This window comes from Microchirus variegatus, assembly GCF_963457635.1.
Source record: "Microchirus variegatus genome assembly, chromosome: 18".
Classification (NCBI taxonomy): Eukaryota; Metazoa; Chordata; class Actinopteri; order Pleuronectiformes; family Soleidae; genus Microchirus; species Microchirus variegatus.
In genome coordinates this window covers 13,873,664-13,894,903 of record NC_139819.1, presented here as the reverse complement: position 1 = coordinate 13,894,903, position 21,240 = coordinate 13,873,664, and positions in this window count along the sequence as shown.

Sequence of the window (21,240 nt, the reverse complement as noted above, 5' to 3'; positions counted from 1 at the left end):
ACATTTTTTTTAAAGATTTTTATGACATTTTATGGACCAAAGGATTAATAGATATAATAATTACAAAAAATAATATATATAATAGCATTAGGGCTGAAAGATTTTGAATAAATATGTAATTGCGATTATTTTGACAAGAATTGCGATTGCGATATGATTTGCGATATCAGAGGGAATGAATGGTATCTCATTTTGATTAAAAACAACAACACATATAAATGATTACTGTGTATTTGTGAAGATCTGTGAGAAACAAATATGTTCTCTTCAGTCTGTAGAAGAAGATGTGTAAAGGTAAAGACAATAATTAATGATATTTTGACACACATTTTGGCTTTAAACAAACTATATGCACTATTGTCTGGATATTTATGTCTGAACATTTGCAGTTCACGTTTGTTTTTTTTACTCTACAGATTATCATTCATAGACAGGAAATAGATAATAGTGTTAAAAACACAGCTGAAGAGACGAGTTCACTGCAGGAGACATGGACACTCTCCCGTTCACTCACTGTGGTTGCTCCACTGTCTTCACTGCGTCATGTGAGCTCACTCAGACATTAACTGGAGATTAAATTATAGGGAGCTGGTATGAGAATATCCGCAGTGTCCTCCCTGGACATTTACGTTCAGACATAGTTGTCCTCGGAGGAAGTTCACCTCAGTTCAGTGCTCGTCTGAAAGCAGTTACACTTTAACTGAGTTTTTATAAGTTTCAGACTTCACAGAATTGTCCACACACTTAAGTCTGTACATACTGCTTATAAATAGGGATGCATTCCAGGCTTGTTTTATTCGTTCAAATATGAATGATTATAAGTTTCATAATGTCCACTCAACAAAAATACAAACACACAAAGAAAAACTTGTAGTTATTGTTATGTGACAAAACAGAGTAACTATCCAAAAATAACAGTACAACTTTATCAATAAAGTGGCTTTAATTTGCGAGCATTAGGATCAATTTCAAAACAAAACTCCTGGAGTAATGGCAGGACGAACACAATGGGGGTCAATGATCCAAGTTCACAAACTTCAACCATTAGCCTCACGCAGAGCGGTACACCGGCGACGCATGGACATCACCAGGTTGTAGATCGTGACCTGGGGGATGTTGTCCCATTCCTCCTGCAGAGCCACTTGAAGTTGGCGGCCATTCTGGGGAACTGGAACTGGAACCCGCTGGTGGACACGTCTATCCAGAACATCCCAAAGGTGTTCGATAGGTGACATGTCTGGTGAATACGGCATCATTCAGTTGTGTTGCCACAGCTGTGACGCTCAACCCAGCACTCAGCATGCCAATGGCACGCTCCCTCATGATTTGTGACATCTGTGGCATATTGACAAGTGTCAAAAGTCCACATTTTGGTGTGCCCTTTTATTGACCAGACCATAAGGAGTGTCTGTGTACTGGTCACACATATTGACCACCACTCTGCCATGCTCCATGACTCTCGTGAGTTGAAATACTCAATTTGAGAGTGGCCAAGTGACACTGGACTACTGGGTTTGAGCAAAACAAGTAATTTCATAAACAAATGCATCAAGAATCTGAGCAAATGTCCTGACATTCTATTTTTGTTCACCATTTCAAGTTTGTGTGTTTATATTTTTGTTGAGTATAGTTGTTTTGTATCATCATGGATCTCCATCGTTCCCAATCCTTGTGTTTCAAATTTGAAATACCAGTCTATGATGTCATCTGTCCATGTTGTTCTTGTCTCCCCCGTCCTCTTTTACCATTTATCTTTCCTTCCAGTAGCAATCGTTGTAGATCATCTCCTCTTATTTTGATGATATTTAGCTGTGATCTTGTTGTTTTTATCTTTTGTTTTGTGCTCAGTCCAAGATATTCTTTGAACATGCTTCTATATCGCCACATTTCAAAGGCCTCAAGTTTGCATTCTGTTGCTTTTGTTAGAGTCCAAGTTTCTCTCCATTTGACTATGCATGATCTTACATCAATGCTGATCTTTCTTGCCACATTGTCAAAGGCAGCTCAAACTATCCTTTGAAACTTCTCTGTAATAAATGAAATCCAGCTGGTGGAAGAAGAACAACATGCTGCAGCAGGAGGATTCTCTACAACCTGGTAACTTAACAGTTATTCTCAGTAGTGACAGCTTGTTACTGATATCAGTAACACATCAGTAAACAAAGAGGCCGATTAGCAGTGAACAAATCTATTCCAGAATATCAGAAAATATATTTTTTTAGAATGTTCAGAAGTGATGTTTGAATTACAGGAAATTTAGGAAATTATGTCATCAATATTGCTTTGTTTTATTTATTTATGTATTCATTCATTCATTCATTCATTCATTTTCCCCCTTCAAGACCCGTTAATAGATAGGCATAAACACTGACCTTGTTGGAGCCAGTCGTCCTCATGGAGACCAAATCCTAAGGAGGCAGACCTTCATTTGAGGAAGTGGTTAAGGTTCAAGCTAAGAATTGAATCGTGGTTAGGTTAAGTTTAAAGGTGCATTATGTAATAAATCTAAATCAACTGGTCATAAAATCCTCCTAATATGTCACAGAGACTCAGGAATAATGTTCATATAACAAACTGAACTCACCAACAACAACAGTACAGACAAAATATTTGCATTTAAAAAAATCTTTTGCAGACTGCAAATCATGTTTATGTTTTGAAATCATGTTTTGGCATGTGGCGCCACCTACCGCCGTCTACCAATCATTGCAGTCAGTAGAGTCTCAGCTGCCGAGCAACCACGGGTTGCCAGGCATTACCCGATTTTGGGTAAGGTCGTATTATAAGGCTCTGTTTTAGAAAAGAGGTCTCAAACTCGTGGCCCGTGAGTGGGTTTGTTTTTGATATTTATGGATTCATTTTGCATCATAAATGTGATTTCTGTTGTAAATCATGCGGTATATGGTTACACATCAGAACAAACTAAATATAAATCACCACAAAACCAAATACCATCATCACAAATGATGACCACCCCTACTGTTGTTATCCCCCACATAATTGTTGGACTTTCTTTCACTTTACTGTCCACTCCTTACCTGACGTGACACTAATGTGAGCCCCAGGTCAAGAAGTCAATGCAGTGTCCTAAGAAGAATAGCTGTGCAAACCCTTTAGCACCTTTTCTGACCTTCTCACATCCTACTGAGGCAGAACTTGAGGCTCTGGTTAAAGTCACAGTTCAGAGTACTTTGTGTAAGAATTAGTGTAACGACTGCAGATGGTTACAGAGAGTAATTATGGTGAGCCTCACTTACAAGAAAGAACGTCCTCAGACACAGTCCTTGACTAAAGTAAATATAAAAGGATTTTTCTAAGGCTACGAAAACCAAAGGTGGAAAAAAAGTGTAATTTTCATTTTTAACGCGATTATACACACAAGGCGATATGTGTGTTTAGACTGTGGCTTTTCAAATAAATGGAAGTCAATGGAGTGTCTCCTAATCTCTCTCTCTCTCCCTCACACACACACACACACACACACACACACACAGAGAGAGAGAGAGAGAGCACGTGTGCGCGCATTCCTTCGCATCCATCCACTGGAGCGCAGTCTGAGGTTGAGGGTCCGCGCAGAGAAGACTCGCTCTGCACAAATCCATCCTCCAGCAGCAGCATCAGAACCACACAGTGAAACATGCAGGTAAGACACAATGAGTCATTTAACACATGAAATCATCATGATTTTACAAAACAATTATCTGTGGAACGGCGGGAGGTTGGTTCAGTGATGCTCTCTCGTTTGGTGACAAACGAGAAAACGCGTTTAAGTTAAACTAACAGCATCTGTGTGTGTGTGTGTGTGTGTGTGTCGGGTTACTTATAATTGTATTTGTTTGTGTTTTTAAAAATTCCTCTATCACCCCGGGCAGCTAATGTGCTCCCTCTTATGCCCAAAGCTGAGTTTCGGAGTGAAGTTATGTAATTGTCGCACTGATGAGAGAAGAAGCTGCCTGTGGAGGAGACGCGTCGCTCTCGGCGCGCAACACAAATCACGCACGCTGCTTCCAGCTCGTGTCACTTCTCTGTCACGTCTCTCAGTCCGTGTTTTCGCGTGCGTGGCTCATCTGTGTGATTATTGGTGTGGTGGACATGTGAGCAGTGAATGGAGAGACCACCTCGTGCGGCTGCGAGGAGTTTACGCGTGATTTTGGAGTCGTTTTAGACCCCCCCCCCCCAAATTAAATCCTCAATTCTGGGAAGAACAGAGAGAAGACGGTGTTTGTGAATCAGTATCCACCCAGTCCTGAGCTTCAGGCTCCATCCAAAGTGTCGTCCAACACCCTGTAGACAGTGTTTCTGGTGGAGTTTCCTCCTCTGTGTGCGCAAGAAAAACGAGGAAAACAGATGACATAAGTGGAAAAGAAGCTGCATCAGCATCCAGCAGTGTCATACTATGCGTTTGTGGGTAAACCCAAACCGCACAAATAGTGATATTGATATTTGTGATCGTGTTAAATGGTCTCTTCCTACAAATGCACCTCTGGATGCAGGCAAACATCTGCTAAATTTGAACATACTGTAGCCCTCAGTCATGAGATTCTGGATGGATTTGGGAATACAAGCCATCAGTGGCTTCTCTGTGAATAGTGAGTCATTCACTGACACAGGGAATCAATCAGGGAATCAGCCCATCAATCACAAACATTACAGGATGGAGAGCAGAGGTCTCTGGGCTGAAGCAGTAAAGCCATGTGTACTTTTTTTCTAATATTACTTTCTGTCGAAGGTTAGGGCGATGTTTGTAATCGGTTGGTCCATAAAATGGCAGAAAACGTTGATCAGTGTTTGTCAAACCTGGAAATTATGATGTTCTCAAATGTTGTTTTGTCCACAAACCAAAATGATTGTGTTTTAATGATTTCTTTATGTGGAGCAAAGCAACAAAGAAAATAATCAGAAATCTTGTTTTAATCATGAAAATAGCTTCAAACCCATGAACCGATAATCAAAATAGTATCATCAAGGCATCAAGATTTGTCTAATTCGATCCTTGATTGACAAACTTTTCAAATGGTAGCACAAACACTGGCCAGTCTCATCATGTTGTTCATATAATTATTAATTATTAATAATTATTACATTCACATCGCTTTGGTTTCCTAACAAAGATCTCAGACAAGACCATTGTCGTCTTTCAACTCAAAGGTTGTGGGTTCGATTCCTGGCTCCCTAAAAGCCGATGTGTCCTTGGCGGCTCCTGACGGCTGTGCCGGCAGCGTGTGAGTGGGTATGAAAGATGAGTGATAGAAAAAACGTATCAAAGTGAGTGAATGGGCGAATGGGAACTGTAGTGTAAAGCAGCTTTGAATGGTCATCAAGACTGGAAAAGTGCTATATAAATACAAAGCCATGTACCATTCAGTCAGTTTCTTGTGTTTTTGAGTATATCCAACAATGACACACACTACTACTGCTTTAGCAACATTAATATATTTTGTTATATCAGGTTCGCTCACTGTCAAGTGTTTTGCTCTCACTACACTTTATTTTATCAGTTTATTTCACCTTTATTTCACCAAACAAAGTCCCACTGAGATGAAGACCTCTTTTACAAGCTCCAATTCCAAACAGTTTCCGAACAGTTTGGCAATTACAAAGTGCAGTCGTTGAGATCACAGTAACCATTAAAAACACATGGACTGTTGAGATGTTTTTAGTTCAGTTTGTAAAGTATTCCAAACAAAGGGACGTGGAAAAACCGAATGCTTGTTTCCTCAATTCAGTCGGAACTCTGGAACAGTGGAGTGATGAATGCCACAAGGATGTAATGCATAAAGGCTATTGGCTCTTTGTAGCAGAGAGCATAAATAAGACTATGGCTTCATATACTCAAAGAAGGCCACTCAGCTTTGGCATACAAATCACAGTGATGAGTGAGGCGACGACAAACTGTAGTAAACCTTGAAGCACAGTGATTCAGTGTTCACAGACTGGAGACACTGGGATCATCTGAATGATCCATTTAAAGAGAGTAAAAGATGCAAAATGGTAGCGATCATAACCACATGATGGTTTGTGAACGCTAATAGCTTATGAACTACTTGTAGTTTATGCTTTTGGTGAAAATGAGGGTGTCACTTATCATTATGTGGTTATGGCTTAAAAGAGATCATTTGGTGTCAGATTGATCTCAAACTGTTGTCTTTATCTTGGCTGATGTCTGACATTGATGAATGATGTTGAAATGACTGACCGTATTTCCACTGGGAACTGAGTGCTGTTTTTGTTTTGTTTTGTTTTGTTTGGTTTGAGACTTTTGTGTATTATTTATTGACCACGACTGTTATCTACTATTTCTGTGTATTTGCTGCAGTTGCCACACAGTGGCTATGAAAAATAGCTTTAAACTCTCTGGGCCAAATATTCTGTTTGCTATTGAAAATAAATTACATTCAGAAAGTGGTGCAAGAACACACACCACCATCAACACTAAAGCCCCACATCATTACATGGACCCACACTAAATGAAACCTGTTTATAGATCACTGCATATGCTTATTTCTTTTAATTAATTAATGAACTCTGAATCTTGACAAAGTTTTAAAGAAAGTGAAAATAAACTCCTATACTCATCCCTTCATTGAATACACCCCTAAAGTTAATTGGTTAATCCTTGGCCTCTTCCCAACCCTTCACAGTTTCAAACAAACAACTTTATTTATGCAGCATTTTTATCTTACAATGTCATGCTTCACATCATCGTGTTGTGAAAGCATTGATACTGAACTGGCATTCTTTACAGTTTGTCTACATGTTATTCCTGAGAGGATATTTTCCATTGATCAGCTTAGTTTGAGTTTGGGGTGATTTTGGTGTTTCTCCGATTGCAAGTGCAGCTCACGGTTGTTGTTTTTCTTATTCTAAAAAATTTGACAGCTGTACTAACTGTGCTGGATTTTAGAGTGCACATTTTCCTTGACGAGACTCAAGTCTGATGTTGCAGTTTTCCACAGAGCAGCCCGTCAATCAAAGCAGGAATACATAACCAGCCGAGAGATCAGTGACGCTCCACCAGACATGCTGACGGCAACACACACACACACACACACACACACACACACACACACACACACACACACACACACACACACACACACACACACACACACACACACACACACACACACACACACACACTACAGAGAGTGCACCGTGCTGCACCTGATACAGTGTCTGGGGGACCCACCTGTTCAATAGGTGGAGTGATTGGTAGATTTAGACTCATTAAATAATTGAACAGGTCTGGTAACTGTATCTTTGAAGTGGGATCAGGAATGGACACTGCACACTTCTGATCTCACTTATCTTCACAAAACTGCTGTTGACAAACACCGCTTTGTATTAGAATAGAATCACCACCAGTGAGTGAGTGAGTGAGTGCTGCAACTAATGATTAGTTTCATAATCGATAATAATCTGTGGATTATTTTTACGATTAATCGATTAAATCAATTAAATTATGTTGTTCTCAAACGTCTTTTGTCCGCACACCAAAATTATTCAGTTTTCAATGATTTGTTTGAAATATGGAGAAAGCAAAGAAACCAATAATATTCACATTTAATGAGCTAAAACGATCAGAAATCTTGTTTTTTTTTTGAAAAAAGCTTCAAACCGATTTATTGATGAACAAAATGTTTGATTAATAATTGATTCATTGATTAATTGTGAGTGAGGGACGGTATTGTTGGCTGTCAAGGGGAAAATGGTAAAGGTGAAATGTGGCTGTAAAATATCAATCACTGATCAGTTAATGAGGTAATGTATGTCAATACCTTTGTTTACATCTATGAAAAGGAATGAATATCTCCCCAGAAGTGACCTGTGTGTGTGTGTGTGTGTGTGTGTGTGTGTGTGTGTGTGTGTGTGTGTGTGTGTGTGTGTGTGTGTGTGTGTGTGTGTGTGTGTGTGTGTGTGTGTGTGTGTGTGTGTGTGTGTGTGTGTGTGTGTGTGTGTGTGTGTGTGTGTGTGTGTGTGTGTGTGTGTGTGTGTGTGTGTGTGTGTGTGTGTGTGTGTGTGTGTGTGTGTGTGTGTGTGAGAGAGGGAGAAATAAAGGAGGTGGGGCTGGTAATCGAAACAAGACTCTTTCTCCACATGAGGGACATCAATACTTTCTCTCTCTCTCACACACACACACACACACACACACACACACATTTCCATGATTTCAGAGGACATTACATTGACTTACATTCATTTCCTGGAGACTTACTCCAACTTTAATCATAATTACTACTGACCTAATCTTAACCTTAACCAAACCCTGACCTCAGTCTAACTTTAAAATATGTCTTTGTCTTGAAATGTAGTCATTTACATTATTATAGTGACTTTATTTTTTGTCCCCATGAGGAAAACAAGTTCCCATAATGTGACTGTGTAAACCGATTTAGGTCCCCACAACATAAGGGATACCAGGTACACTCACAGGTTTGAGCAGCTATTCTTCTTAGGACACTGTATTGATGCCCATTGATTTGGACAGCCTGGACATAGAGTTATCCCTAACCTTAACCAGTTAATGCCTAACCCTAACCCTAACCCTAACCTAACTACAAATCCTAGCCATAACTTTGACCAGTTCCTCAGAAATGAGGTTCTGCCTCTTTAGGACCATGCCATGGTCTCTATGGGGACTACTGGTCCTGAGAAGATCAGTGTTTATACCAGAAAAGGTCCTGAAGAGTTAAGAAATACACACACACACACATGCACACTACAGTACACACAGTCCATTTGTAGGGTGTCTCCTGCCGTAGATGCACTGATTCACACTGACAGCCATACTGAGAGGCTTAAACCGAAGCAGTCAAGACGCAAATAGTATCAGCTCTCGACCTTCAGCCTGCTCACATACATGATGCAGCGGGCGTCATGTATGTAGTACAACATACAGTACAGTGTGAGGTTGATATTTGCCATCATCTCTCAGGGACAGACACAGCTCTGCTGCAGGAGGAAACTGAAGATGACCCATTCACTCAGGTCCAGTCCTCTTGTCAATTGACTTAACTTGTTTTTGTTTTCCATAAGACATTTAACAAACGGTAATGAGGGATCTGTGTGCTTAAATCATAAAGGCATAAAGGTTGAATGTGTCTCTCTGACACTGTGGGCTGTTATGAGTGAACAGAGTGCAGGACTGTAACAGCAGAGACCAAAGCTCACATCCTGTTATCATATTTCAAGTCAGTAATGATTACCTTTATTATTAAACAAAGACCAGAATATCCCCTTATTCATAGTGAGTATGAGTGCCTGGATAGCAAGTAGGTCTTTTCTAGTTCATATATATAATATCATGTCAATCAGTATTTTATATGATCATTGTGCAACTTCATTAAAATGTTCCCTAATGATATTGAGTTAAAATACTGTAATTCTATGGCTAACATATACTAACCCTCTGGGAGACAGGGTTTTATAAGTATTTACCAGCAGTTTAGGATTTCCCCATGGTGGACTTAAGAAAAATAGAGATTGACAGCACTGGATATTCCAAGGTCAGTTGTTAGATGAGTTATACATCCAGCTGTTACTGAGAAACATCATCACAAGTCATGTTTGTGAGCACCAGACTAACACTGCTACAATAGATTCCTCCCTTTCTTTTTCCTCACCACCACTTCCTAAGGGAAATGTCTCTCTCTCTCTGTCGCTGAAAACTCTCCCTCTTCAAGTTGTTGTACTGTAGGAACAGGAACAGCTGCAGCCAAACATGAAGGTTACAGTAAGATCTCCTTATTTGTAAGCAGGGTTAGGGAGAGTTTAATCACACATTTCATTTGTTAATATTATTCCTTAAGGCCTTTTTGTTAACTTCATTCTTGACAGTTGGTTTATCTGCTGCTTGTTTATGTTAGAATCTTATATGGAAGTCATTTCCTTAAAGATTAGTCAAAATTAGACGGAAGCATAAAAAGGCAGTGTTATTCATCTTTCCGCTCAATAAATTTGCTGTTTTTGGTTCACTGCTGCCTGCTGTAATCTGCAGCAGCAGGCAGCTGTTTACAGATGCTGAACACTTCCTGCTCAGCAGGGGAATACAGTGGAACATTTTTCAGCTAAAGGGCCAGATACTCCCTCAGGTGGTGGTGGAGACCAAAATCAGAGTGAACAGATAGTGAATCTCTCCTGATGATGTTGTTCAGTAACTGCTGGATGTTTAAGCAACCAAGTGTCACTTTAATTCTTCACAAATTAAATTATTGTAGGTTTAACATGAAATATATTCAACAACAATGTCCACAGGCCGTCTTACAATATTCCCTTTTACTAATACACTGATATTTGTGTTTAGAATTGGAGGAATTTCCCTGCTTTGAATGTGAGAGATTACTCTCCACTGTCGCTCTAACTGCTCGAGGGAGCAGTCGTGTGTCTCATTATAGCTCTGTGATCTCCCAACTTTACTCTGAAGTGCCTTCAGAATTTGAATCAGAAAAAAAAAATGTATTGATGGTCGTGACAGGAAATTGCCTGAGGCATTCTGCGCAAACTCAAATATACCAATCTGTAACACAGCACAGAGCAGAGAATACGTTGCTGAAAACACGTGCATGTGTATAATCACATATATATCATTAATTGTTTGTTAAAGACATTTATGGCAAGGAGATGATGTATGCTCTGGTTAAAATGGTTGGTTGGAATGGTTAAAAACAAAATCCACAGTTTGGTACATTTCATGATTTTGGGGTCACTGTTTTCAGTTTGGTTCTTTTTCTATATGCATATTTACGCTCTAAAACAGGGGTGTCAAACTCATTTTCACTGAGGGCCACATCAGCATAATGGTTACCTTCAAAGGGCCAGATGTAACTGTCATACAGAATAAATGTAACCAAATATAATGTAAAATAAAGGTAACTACTCAGTAACATGTTGTAAAATAACTTTCTGTATTTATTACTTATTCAATTTACAAATATGACGCATTATGGATGTAACTCGGTCCGTGATGGTGTTTCTTGACAAACTTTAAAAGTCTGTATCTGGTCGGGTCAGACCTGCTCACACACCTTCAGCATGCACTGCTTCAAAAACACACCCTCAGAAAAAGACTTTGAAACACGGGTGATTTATTCAGCCACAATAAAGCGAGCTTTCACTGCCTCATTGTTTTTTGGTTGTGGCTTTTGTGAACACATTCTGCTGCGATCACAGTCTCAATCTGTTTCTGGGAAATGTAGTTTATGGTCAACACACGCCTTAAAGCAGCATAGACCTATTTTAACACAGATTTTTAAGACCAATCAATCACTCGCAGGCCACATAAAATGACATCTGGCCCCCGAGGCCTTGAGTTTGACACATGCTCTATAAATAACATACAGCAGCATCAGATCTATAGCCTAACAATCCACCATTGACAGATTAAGTTTTTAATCATATATTCTTAATGCAATCATGCACAAACTGAAATAAGAGTGCAGTGTGATTAGGCACTCAGTCATTGTAACAATCTTAAATCAAAGTGATGTGAGATTTTGTCAAAAGACAGAAGGGAGACATTACTGCATTTAAACACATTTGTTTTATTTGGCAAAAATGTATTTGCCTTCTCGGTAAGAGTATAAACCGTCTGTTCTGCCAAATGTTAAAAGAATAGATTTTCTTGTCACAAAAAAAAAACGACTAACAGCAAACACTGATACAGACTGAAAGATAAACACCCGTGTTTCTTTAGTTATAGCTTTTATCTTCTCTGACTTCTCACTGAGTGACTGTTTGAATGATGAAGTGAGTAGAAGTTGTCCTTTCTTACCCAACTCTCTCCTCCCTGTGTTGGCAATTGACAGCACAGGGAGGAGTCGATGTCTCTGTAGATGAGCCATCATAACACTCCGTGCCTCGGCTTGCCTTGTACCAAATGGAAATAAATACTCTATTTTTAAAGATGACAAAAGATGATTGTGACCCCAAATCCAATAATGACAAGCAAATGAGTTTTGTAACATCTTATATTATTTTGAATAAACCAGACGTGTTATTTCAAAAACATCTCACACATTAAAACCTTTATAAATACCAACCAACTAAATGCATTTAGCTGGAGTTATACACCTGATGGGTTTCCTTTCTTTTAATTATTGCATCCCAGTCTGACGTGCAGGAGGAGGGCGCAACACATACTGTATATATCAGATAATGTGAGAAGTTTATTTCTGTGCTTTATGGTCATTTCTGTGAACACTTTGCACTTACTTGTCGCTTCACAGATTTAGCTGCAGTCTGTTCTTTAACTGTTTTTTTTCTTTAAAGCCTTTAAAGCTTTAAAGACCGGAAGTTCCAATTAACGCTGTTTTTTGGTGTGTATTTGCGTCATTACCTTGTTTACGAAGCCCTGAAGTTTCGAAACAAACAGTTCAGCCATTGCTGAGAACGTTGTGTTGTATTGTAATCTCGGGCTCAGCGAGATCTCTGAAAAATCCCGGTCCGGTTACGTAAACAGCAGTTCTCCTGAACAGCCGATCCTCCTGCTCTGGGCACTAGTCCGGGCACATCCGGTTGCGTACATTAAACCGCAGAAGAAGAATAACGTCTGTTGTGGAGGTGTTTCACGAGCGACAGTGTCTTCTGACTCTGGGTCTGACTCCGGGTCAAAGTCATAAAAGGGACTGCTGCGGGGAGTCGTGAAGAAGCTTTTTTTAAACATTGTTAAAACAACGTTTTGAGAATGAGGAGCTGCGCTTCTGAGAACGGGCGTGCTGATTATGTCACTTCCAGGTATTGGCCAATCACAAGACAGTTGAGAAGACTCGACTCTAAGCTGGCTGGCCAATCACAACACAGTCTGTCTTCTAGGTGTGAGATTTATGTCTGAAATATCGCGGCTGAGGACAGCGTCAGAAAAGACAGATTTATATTGGCTCGTTTACAGCAACTAGGAGGTTTTTGACCATAAAAACAAGTTAATGAATGTAAGTAAACCTCCATAACTCACATATATGTGCAACAGGACCACTCTATGTGAGCTTTAACAAAGCAGGGGTCAGTTCAGGTCCATATGAATGTTATCTAATTATACAGGTGATAGTTTGACTAATTTTAGCCTCTTTTAATAGGCCAAGCTTCCATTCCTTGTTTCTGGCGGCTGAATCGTAGATTATTATGGCAGAAAACTTGTCTGCAAATATACAGCTGGTATAAAACATAATAAAAAAAAATAAAGAATTCTGCAAAATCATTTGAAAACTCAAAGAAAACCTGGACATGATACACCTGTGCTGTTTATAGTCGCTGAGCTGTGATTGGACAGTCGTAGCAAACAGTCAGTTCTGCACCTGGATTTATTAGGTTTGTTTTTATTTTTGTGTGGGTGGCTGTCGTATGTGTATTAGATATGAGGAGTTGAATGTGTTTGTGTGTGTGTGTACTTATATGTATATGTATGTATGTATTTATATCTTTTTGAGATCCAAAAAGATGCAGATCCTTTCACAATAGTAACTAGCCATAACTAATAATAGCCATCCAAACCTGTTTGTGTCAAGTTGTGTGCATGTTATCAGGCCAAATCATCAGGGTATGTAAACTTTTGATCAGGGTCATTTGGATAGTTTGTGCTGTAATTCTGATTTAAAAAGAGTAGTTTGACAATAAATGGCTTCAGCCAACCACTAAACATGAGTGAAAGAAATTTTTGTGTTATCATTCATATTCTCTGACAAATGGCCAAGAAATCATACATTCTGCCAGCGTATATAAACTGCACAACTGTACATTAGAGGGAAATGCTGCCCCAGGAAAATGAATCCTCAAGAAGGGAGATAAAAACTAGTTGAAAATATGTGTGTGTGTATTCTGTATATTAAGTGTGGGTGCTTGTGACTGTGATTTATGATTGTGGAAAAGCTTGCGTGCGTATCCAGTGGTCCATGGAAAAAGTGACTAATATAACATATATATGTGGCCCTGTGATGAACTGGTGATCTGTCCAGGGTGTACCTCCGCCTATCGCCCTATGTCAGCTGAGATTGGCACAGCACCCCCGCGACTGTCCTGTGGAAGATAAAGTGATAGAAAATGGATTGCAACATGGAATTATCTTGTGTTTCCACTGCGTCTGCTTGTCTCCTCTTTTCATTTTGAAACTTTCTTTAGAGCCACTCTGAAAACATGTTTTTTTAAATTCACCTTTCTAAGGAAGATAGCTCCTTGCCTTTTTTCTTCATTTCATTTTGGCTTTTGTGTATAATACAAAACACATGGACAATATAGACTTTCATTACAGAAGAAGAAAGCTAGCTTGATGCCCCCTTGACCCAGTGGAGGTTGTGGGGGAGAGGAAAATTACTCCTGCAGCTCTCCATCTCTGATCTAGGCAGCTCCTTCAGTGACAAAATGATCCACCCTCAGGCCATATCCACACGGAAACAGAACGAAGTGTAAACAATCTTTGGCTTTGTCGTTTTGAAAAAAGTTTCCCTTAACCACGACATTGTTTGAGGAAATGTCTTCATCCACCAAAACGACTGAAAATATGTACATAATATGTGCCAAATAACTACTTTCCAAGAAGTTAGTCCAGTTAGTTCTGCCTCATGCGTGAGCTTCATCTAACTGTTTTTACTGCAGGTGGAGAGTCAGTCTGACTGTGACCACACAGAGAGAAACACATTGTGACCACAAGGACAAGAACGAGCTGTGGATGTGCAGTGCAGCTGACTGCGTGTGGAACAATCCCTGAACTGTATTTTTCATAATAGTTCAAAATAGTGATATTGTGATATATAGTACCCTTTCAGGCTGGCTATAAGTACTTTTATTAAAAGTAGTTGGCAAATAATCTCCAAACGCAAGAGAAGGATATAACATGTTCTTGTCTACAAGGGTGGCATTTACCTTTTCCCACTCTGAGGCCCGTTTGCAAAAAGTCCTGTCTTAAATCAAAACACTGTTTCTGTGTGGATGACATGCCAATATGAGTAATAAAAAAAAGAAAATGCAGATTCACCTACACTCGTTTCTGTGTCTGAAGGGTTGGTTTAGTGACAAAGGGAGGGTTACCTGGTTTTACCTGGATCCCTCTCTTAATCAGTTGTTAAATTTATCTGTCTGATTAGGCAAGGCAAGTTTATTTGTATAGCACATTTCAACAACAAGGTAATTCAAAGTGCTTTGCATAAAACATTAAAAAGCATAGAAAGAGACATTTATAAAATCAGATAAATAAAAACAAGCAGGTAAAATTTATATGGAAAACATTGAATGAAAAATATTACGCACTGTGCCAAGTTGTAAAAATTAAATAGCATCTATACTAATGGACTGGCAAATGAATGCTCCTCGTGCTGGAAATGAAGTCAGAATTTGCATCACTGCCAGAAAATAAGCGGACATAGAAGAAATGTCCATGTTCACCCATGTGTTGCATGATCACTAATGCTGATCAAAGCCAAGATTGATAAAAACCTGGATGCTTTGCAAAGTACTTTAACCTGGGAGTGAATGCCATTTAAACACATTCCCACTGGCCAAAAACCTGGAATTGATTTGGGATTAAATCGGTTTGTGGTGGAGAGACTCTGGGATTACTCATATCAGCGCAATCCTTTTCAAAGTTTACACTAATATGCTCACGCTGTATATATTCTGATTACACACCGAATACACCGTACATCGTAGTTGTAATAATGAAGACTGAAGGATGAATTATAAAGTTCAATTTTGCTTCCCAGTCACACTGTCCTGAATTAAACAGAATTGTTAATGTGATCACTATCCATCCATCCATGCATCCATCATCTACCCCTTTATCCTCCACCAGAGGGTCGCGGGGGGGTGCTGTGCTTATCTCAGCTGACATAGGGCGATAGGCGGGGAACACCCTGGACAGTTCACCAGTGTGATCACTATCACCTCTGCTAAAATGGCTGCAGTTCAAAAAAGCCCATTATAAAACATTGTAAAGATAAACTGACTGAACCCAAAATATGCAGAAATCCAGATTGTTTGGGAAAAAAGGAGAAACTAATGTATTTACAGAAAAGGGGTAGAGGCTGGCCGGCTTGTAGGCAGAGCTCTGAGACCAGGGAACTGAAAAAGAGGGGAAAAAATGGGCAATTAGAAAAAGAATCAAAGGAACAATAAACTAGAATCACTGAAATAGGCTTGTTATCAAACAGAGAAGACATGACTCACTGGCGACTGTGGATCCAGAAACCAAAATAGCAGAAGTAAACGAGGAGAGGAGTAGCAGGTCAGTGGCTCAGAAGCTCTGCCAACCAGCCTCCTGAAACAGAAAGCAGGACACAATACACAGGAGCACAGGAACACAGGAAAACAAGAACTTTAACAAAATAAAAGACAGGAACTGACCCCATGACACATTGAGCAGAAAGTCATAGAGTGGTCAAGGCGAGAGTAGTGTTGTGTCGGTCATGAATGATTCGTTCGAAAGAACACTTCATGAACCGATTAGTTCCTTTCTTAGTTCAGTTGAGCTCAGCAGCGATCGTGGTGGCCGGGAGTGGAACTGCCGCGTTCTGTGAATCACTCGTGAAGTCGTTCGCCGGCGCCGTCATTAACTCGTGAATCTTCGGCAAACGACGCCAGCCAACGTGCGCCGAGCGGGGAAGGAGTGACTGGTAAGAAGAACTGTGTCTGTGGACTGTGCCGTGCTGCTGTGATTCGTTCATGCTGTCAATCACTGACTCAGTCATGATTCGCGAACAAACTGAGACAGAGAGAACTGGTGAACTGTGGCTGAGGACATGAATCTCGTTCGCGCTGTCACTCGCTCTATGACCCGCAACGCGAACGTACTGCACTCAGGGAGGACGTGAGTCACTTAGCAGGGCACTGGGCTCCTGCTTAGCACTGAAAGATTCGGTGAACACATTTTTTTGAACGAATCATTTTAATGAACGGATTCTAGTGATCCAGTACAGTAACTGCCGATCCCATCACTAGGCGAGAGATCACATTGACAGTCAGTTGGGAGGTTCCCCACATACCAGAGGGGATGTGCATCAAGTTGCCTGTCAGCTGATGATGTTCCCGTAGATAAAGATGTTACCAACTAGGTTATTCTTGGTTGGTTTTTGCAGTGTGTTTTTCTGTGTTTGCTTATAGAGCTTCTGCTTTAAAAGGTGAAACATACAGTACGGCTGGTTTGTTCATTCAAGCTGCTGTGCAATGTGGCAGCGTTTGTTAAAGCATGATACTGCATAAAGTGAAGCATACTTAGGAAAAGTAGATTCAATCCCTGCCAATAAATCCTCCTAAAGGTTCCTTCCTTTCTTCCTGACCACATCTAACAGAAAGGTGAGAGACTAGGATTATTAACCCATGTCGGGAAAGTGGTTCGATCAAACATCTGGTGGAGAAAATGATCTAAACTGTGTGTTTTAGTGCAGAGATAACACCACTGCTACATAAGCACATCCAACTTTCTCATTTTTATTCATTTGACTCTGCTTTGTCACTGTTGATCTGTAAATAACTGGTAAAAGTACAATAGTTTCCATATTTTCTCTCCATTTGCCATTAGGTTTGACCCTGTGTGTTTGTGGGAAGTACATCAGCCTTGCAGATGCACTCGCCGGCAAAGTGCTTTCATATCTTCATCTCCTCTATCTTCCCGCCCTCTGTACCCTGGCTGTCCTTTGTGCTTCTTCTCAGATAGGGCGCAAATTCATTATGCTAATTGATCTCAGTTCTTTCAGGAATTCGAGTAGACCCCGTTCTCCTCGCACCCTTTCCCCTCTGCTCTAATTCTCTCTCTTTCTGTCTTGTAGTGAAGGATGTGCATGGTCAGACACCCATGGGATCAAACAGTGTTTTCATCTCTTTTATTCCCTCTGTCATCCTTTGCATTCTTGTCTTCCCGACAGAGTAAACAGAGCCTCTGTTTATTCTGCGTTCACCTCTTTCATCTTCCTACTCACACTGTACTCTGTACACATGTATTCTCTCTCTCTGTGTGTGTGTGTGTGTGTGTGTGTGTGTGTGTGTGTGTGTGTGTGTGTGTGTGTGTGTGTGTGTGTGTGTGTGTGTGTGTGTGTGTGTGTGTGTGTGTGTGTGTGTGTGTGTGTGTGTGTGTGTGTGTGTGTGTGTGTGTGTGTGTGTGTGTGTGTGTGTGTGTGTGTGTGTGTGTGTGTGTGTGTGTGTGTGTGTGTGTGTGTGTGTGTGTGTGTGTGTGTGTGTGTGTGTGTGTGTGTGTGTGTGTGTGTGTGTGTGTGTGTGTGCGCGTGTGTGCATGTGCGTGTGTTTTGCATAAGCCCAACAGGAGAAGATTAAAAAGAGCTTGTTGGGACTGTGACAAAAAGCATTCTCGCTAAATAAGATCAAATCAGATTAAGCCGGTGTTTGCTATAAAATAAACTGAAAGGAAGCCGAGATTAGAAGGAAAGGAATTGCAAAATATATTGCAGCAGAAAACTCATTTAAATATGAAATTTATCAAGACCTGATGAAAGAGGATAAACACTAAATATGAATGAGTTCAGGGGGATGGTCGAGCATAGTAAGAGTCACAATGATGAATCTGGGCGGAGAATGAAAATGAACAGAAAACAGCCTTTTAATTACTCCAATGTTAAACGTTAGGGTACATGTTTAAGAATGTAATTGACCTTAACATTACCTTACCTCACATTTACCCTTATTTCTTGAAAAGCTGATGTAACACATTATATCACAGATGTGCAGTGATCACGTCATCTCATTTGTCTCCAGGACTAAAGATAGCTCATATTTTTCATGTGTCCACTCAGTGTCAGTGGACAAGAGCCAAACCCTTTGAAATCCAGCCTCACCGAAAAATATCAAGACCATATGTTGAGTGACTACAAACGACGACATGATTATTTAATTGGCTAAAACAACTGAGAGTGTGTGGGTGCATCAACAGACAAAGGCATCCGAGCGTTTCTAACACTTTATCACTGCAGCTATGACTTAATGATAAAAGAATGTCATGATGATTTAAATGAAGACGAGAGAAAAACTCCAGCAGTAAAATGATGAAAATGATGTGAAATGGAGCCATTATTAATTCAAACGTCCACGTCCGATGTTGCTGTCAGGTTCATTTGTAGAACTTAGTCAATGTTTACTTTCTTAAACCTCATGGTGCTTTACTTCTTGACTTAAATGTGTTAATTAGTCTCCAAATTAACAACGAGGATATCGTTCTTCTGTTATCTGTCGTGTTTTTGCATGTGGATGCTTATTATAACACAACACAGGCTCTGAGGAAAAGCAATTAGAGTCATTTCCAGGTCTGGATAAGTGTGGAAAAGGGGAAAAAATATGGAAAAATGTTTGTGTTGTTTCCAAACTATTATCTCACTTTCTAAAATTAAATATATTAATATATATATAAATCAAAACAAGTTACTAACACAATACTGTGTAGACAACTAATCTGTGACAACAGATTGTGTAGAAACTAATCAAGCTGGCTGTAGAATGGTGTCGAGTTACCATGGTTACTGTTACTGACTGCGATTCTCATTTATTTATTATTTTCCATACGTGTCGTCGAGCCAGCCACCTATCGTCGGCCACGACAGTGTCATGGGTCAAAGTTGTCCGAGGGCCGGATAAAACTATTTATTTACATAATAAGCATCTAATCTAACAATTGGTATTCAGATGTTTGATATTGACTGACAAATCTTCAGACAAGTCTGGAAATTTGAGTCTGGAAAAGTATGGAATTTTGAAATGGAAAATGTGTCGGAACTCTGAAAATAGAAGTCGCCTGATGCCCCTTTAATCAGTATTCCTTCAGTGGTTGCATGATGTAATAGAGGTCATTAGTAAAGCTTGAACTCTATTTGAGATACTGGCATTAAAAATGTTAAGTTCTCTTTGATCTTATTGATTTTGATGTTGCTTTGGCGTTTTTCTGTTTGGAGGGGAGAATTGCACTTGTGTTGTATATCCTTGTCATATAATATCATAGACGTTTGGAGGTAAAATAGTGTAGATCTATTCTAAATGGGGAGAACGTCCATGCATAATGCACATCTTTAACACATTTTGATCAGCCATTTTGAATCCACTCTCATCCCGTTTGTTATTACATGACTTTATGTTCTTAGCAAAGGAAAGTACATTTATTCTGTAAGATAGTGTACCTTAGATGAAAAAACATAAACCCGTTTCTTCATTTGAAAAAAAAAAAAAAATGCTGTGAAGGATAAGTCATACATCCATATGTTGTAAAAGGTCTGTAGTCCAAATATAGCTGAAGCTCTGGCTTTGCTGTATATTTTCCGATTCTACTTCCTGTTTTAATGTTGTAGTTTTGCTTCTTAATGTTTATTCTCCCTATTCACTTTCAGCCCTTCTCTGTTTCCTTCCTCCTTAATTCCCCTCATCTCTTCTTCCTAATAGTTTCCACCTGCACCTCCTAATCTCCTCTCCCTTCTGTTGTTTGTGTTTCCCTTTGTTCCTCAACAGTTTGTCGTGTTACCTTGTAATCAGTGTTTCATTGTTAACGTTAGTTTCAAGTTCCTTGTGCGTATAAGCCATGGTCCTCGTGTTGTTTTTGTCTTATACCTGCTGATTCTGATACTATGATACTCTACTGTACTACGTATTTTCGAATACGGTGAATCCTGACATTAAAACCTCTGTTTTAGTGTGGTCCAATGATTGCTGCATTTGTCTTCTGTATTTTTGCTTTGTCTGAAGATGCAAAGTAAAAAGCTAGATGTTTCCCTTAGGAGTGATTTGAGAGAGACTGAATATTGGACTTGTGGTTAACAGGGTGTGAAAAAAACATGACATGAAATGCACAATAATGTTCTTCGATTGCTGGAACCCTTTGCAAACGAGCTCACATCAACACCTACACTATAGGCTACTCTACTCTACGCGAGGAGTCGAATTAAAATGGAAAAAGTCAATTAGTCTCCTTTCTCCTTACTGAAGTTAACATTAGCAGGAGCTGAAGACTGTGAAGCTGAAAATGAATGAGAGAGCTCTGCAGCCTGCCCTTAATCTCTGCTGGACAGTAGAGGCCTGAGGCAACACTGGGGCTACACACACACACACACACACACACACACACACACACACACACACACACACACACACACACATTTTTGCTTTCTGCATACTGAGGACCGGGTAAAAGTGCTGGCAAATTGAGGACCAGCATTTACACTTTATGAATCAACACAATTTCAAATATCTACTTCATGAATGACATCTATAAAAACTACTGGGTGCAGTACCATAAAATGTCTGCAGGTGGTGCCCCAGAGCAAAACGTGT